The sequence below is a fragment of the Aplidium turbinatum genome, chromosome 18, assembly GCF_918807975.1.
Source record: "Aplidium turbinatum chromosome 18, kaAplTurb1.1, whole genome shotgun sequence".
Lineage (NCBI taxonomy): Eukaryota > Metazoa > Chordata > Ascidiacea > Aplousobranchia > Polyclinidae > Aplidium > Aplidium turbinatum.
In genome coordinates this window covers 18358713-18362593 of record NC_137489.1, presented here as the reverse complement: position 1 = coordinate 18362593, position 3881 = coordinate 18358713, and the positions used below count along the sequence as shown (strand labels likewise).

Sequence of the window (3881 nt, the reverse complement as noted above, 5' to 3'; positions counted from 1 at the left end):
CCCCTGTCAAGCATTCTACCCCCCACAACTGCAAGTAGCCAACTACAATACGTATTGAAATAACACCGAAGCAATACAATTGCCGCATTCAAACAGAACTATTTCAAAATAAACTTGCTTCGTTCTAAACTTAACTACAGTAACAACATCGCAAAGCAGCGTATGATTGATTAAAAGTAGCCTACCTCTCGAAACTGACCTTGGAACAGCCAGACAGATGGATATTTCGTAAGGACTGAACAAGTTACCGCTTCGCCTATCCTGTTTTGTATCGTAAGTGCTGCAATGATCCTACAAATGGAAGAAGTACGTCTAAGTGCTCAATTTGAGAATACCCACTGTTTAACTTAAGCTATGCTGACGTCATGGTTATCAACACAAACAGAAACTGCAAGATTAGCTGGTGGATCTCTCAAGCACTACTGCAAAATCCCTCCTTCAAAAAACTTGTATTCAAAACCAAATACATGTGACTGCTGATAAAACTGACAATGCTTTTAGTCCAACCGTGCGCGAAAAACAAATAAAACAGGTGTCTGAACTTCCATACCTCGGCCGTTTACCACTGCTAGCATTGATAAACAAACTGCCGTGCGGCACCGGTTTGCTTGGATTAGACAGCAATTGAGAAGAAAAAGGTTATTCAGCTTCACTCCCAGACAACAAAGTCCATTTTTTTACATTGATTCAACGTCCGTAGAATACCAACACTACAAGCCATGCTACAAGCACATACTTCACCAGCAGTGCTTTCCAGTCTGGACGTCAACAACAAAAACACATTTTACTCCAAAACTACATGGTGAGTTTAAAGAATTTTACTCCAACAAGTAAAAATTGAAGATTTGTTAACTGCGACAAAGCTACACCTTGTTGCAAACATGATAAAACCAAAAACCTTAAAATGTTTGGTCACAATAATTTAAAGGTCAAAACTACAAGTCGGTGAAATGTTGGGCTCAGTCTAACAACACACGTTAGCCCGACACTAAACGAACTTACGAAACGAACGAAAATGTTTTTGTATAATCAGCTGAAGCGGACATGGCGAAGGCCGACAACACACGCCAGCCCGACACTAAATGAACTTACATGTTTTTGCATAATCAGCTGAAGGCGAAGGACGATAAACGTCATCGTGATGACAATGCCACAGACGTCTGGTGACGTTGAAACGACATAAAAAGTTTCAACCTATGCCGGCTAGGGAGAGCCTGCTTTTACAAACAAGGCAAACAATATTATTCGATGTCGGTGTTGAAAGATTTCTATTAAAGCTTATGGCTGGGCTGTTTCTTTTCCAAACCTTTTTGGAAAAAGCTGTCGTCTTGCTACACTCGACTGCCGGGAAATACACATCTTTTCAGCAATGCCTTTGATGACTAGTGTAGAGGCTACACCGGTATGGTTAGCGAAACGCAATGCTCGCTGTTCTATAGTGAGTAGGCCTAGTCCTGTGCTACTCAAACGCCTTACGCGTACCGGTGCCGGTACGCGAGCACTTGGCTGCTGGTACGCGGTCAGTTAGGAGAAATTGTAAATTGAGTAATTTGTTTTATGTTGATCAGAATGTCTATATAATAATTTTTAGGCAACGATAATGTTCAATCTGCTTTCCCAGCTATAGACTGTTTGGTGGCCCGCTACTACGATGATTTCCAGTGACGTCACAAAGAAATGTTATTTCGTAATTGTTATCCATTATTTCAACAAAGTATCGCAATGTTCGATGCGAGATGATCATGCTTTTTGTGTGTTTGTGCTGTGTCCACGTGCTTGACTATACCTGCAGCGTCCAGTAACGAGTAGAGAAGTGAGAGGCTCAATCGATCGGCCACACTCTGACTTCAAAATATGAGATGATTGGAGTGAGTTGAGCATGTTTTTACATAGATTTGTTAAAGCTATAAACCTTGTTCTTCTTTAGAAAGTGAGTTAGCTGTTAGCCCATATTAGCCTATAAAAAGTATGTAGGCTATAATTTCAGCTAAGTTTTACAAATGGCAAAGCGTGGTCCTATGGACAAATATATGAAACGGAGACAATCAGTTTCAGACCTACATGATGATTCTGATTCAAACGAAAGTAATACTGGAAGCACTGAGGTGTTGACTGTAAAAAGAAGTCGTTCAACATTTGTTCGAAAAGATGATCCATCGTATTTTCGTTATTATGAATGGCCTTAACACTTCAATGCAAGGAAAAAATGCTTCACTTTTTGCAACAGCAGATAAAATTGACGGCATGCAACGAAAGCTGAAAGCATGGAAGATTCTAGTCTCGAACAATTGTTACGACATGTTTCCTAAGTTAGCTACTGGTATTGACGATGCTGGAGACAATTTGGACGTAAAACGTGTTCAAGATACTGCCACAGAACATTTGTCAAATTTGGTGGAACGTATTCAACATTATTTTCCGGAACAAAAAGATCCACAAAGAGGAAATGAATGGATTCGAAACCCATTTGCACCAACTGTAAACGTAGAAGAGTTGAATATAAGTGTCGATTTTAAAGATAAATTATTGGATCTATCTGCTGACGAAGGTTTGCGAAAACCTTTTGAATCAAACTCCCTTGCAAGCTTCTGGGTCAAAATTAAAGCAGAATATCCGAGACTGTGTACCATAGCTATTAAAACACTGCTTCCATTCCCTTCTACATATCTATGTGAAGCCGGCTTTTCTACCATTAGCTGTAGGGAAAAAACACAGAAACGCGTTGGATATCCATGCTCCTCTTCGAGTAGCATTGTCTTCCATTGAACCGCAATTGGATAAGCTGGTTGCAAATAAGCAAGCGCACACTTCGCATCAAAATTCGAAAGACCATTAATAAAAGTGTTTTTTACTTGTTTTTTTTGTGTATTTGTTACAAAAGTAATAATGACTTTGCTCTTGTCTTTTTTTCGCAAATTGACCGGGACGCCAAGTGATGGAAGGTGCTCAGCCGGTACACGGCATAAAAAAGTTTGAGTAGCACTGGCCTAGTCAGCCTTGCGCTGATGCCAGAATGACCGCTCCTCTAACAATTGTTTACGATGTTTAAAATCCGATTACTGAACGAATTGCCCTGCCTGCAGAACAAATGGTGAACTGAGGTAGCTATGGCAAATTAACACTTTGCTCCTCAAAGGGAGGCCAGATTTGGCCCCCCCCTCATATTTCCTTTAATTATTTGAAGCACAGTAACGCCATGCACTTGGTTTTTCTTGACTTTTCCTAAAATTGCCAGGCGGATCTGATGATATTAAATTTGATGCTAAAAGTTGTGTAGTTTTCTTGTAAATTCAAGATTTTGGTGAATTTTTGCTATTTCTAGCTAACTTCCAGCAAAGCGTGAAATGGATTACATTGCGATAACAAGCCATAAGCTCATAATTGCTTCGTGCATCGATATGCGCGAGCAGAGAGAAACATCCTCTTGCTTTCCTTTGTTTGGTTTGACCTCAATAATACAAAGCGCGTTATTTCTTATGCTACAAAGAAAAGCCAGTGATCGCAAAGCTGTTAATTAGAAACAATAATAGCAAGCTTTTTTGCGTTATCAGCACTACAAAGAAGAATAGCAATCCACGATCAAAATAGTAGGCTATGGAGGCCACAAACTAGTCAAAACAGTTGTTTCAAGCAGATAATATTCATTGACGAATAAAAAACGTTACAATAAGAAATCTTCTCTTGGATAAAGACACGAAAACCTGGTTTCGAAATAAACGTTCAATGGAAATGCTCTTATTGACAAAACTTGCAATTGAGGAAATGTATCACTGCAAATGCTTTTGGGAGAAGCCGGAGAAATAGCGTTTTTGCAAACAGTAATTGTGAGATACACTCAAAATTATGAGATAGGCTCCATTTACACGTAGCAGCTAACTCGA

General features: G+C 39.6%; 1 pseudogene; it reads left to right on the top strand.

The window, feature by feature from the left end:
* Window positions 1-2172: 2172 nt before the first annotated feature.
* Window positions 2173-2766, top strand: LOC145787243 (SCAN domain-containing protein 3 pseudogene; annotated as a pseudogene).
* The last annotated feature ends 1115 nt before the right edge of the window (window positions 2767-3881 follow it).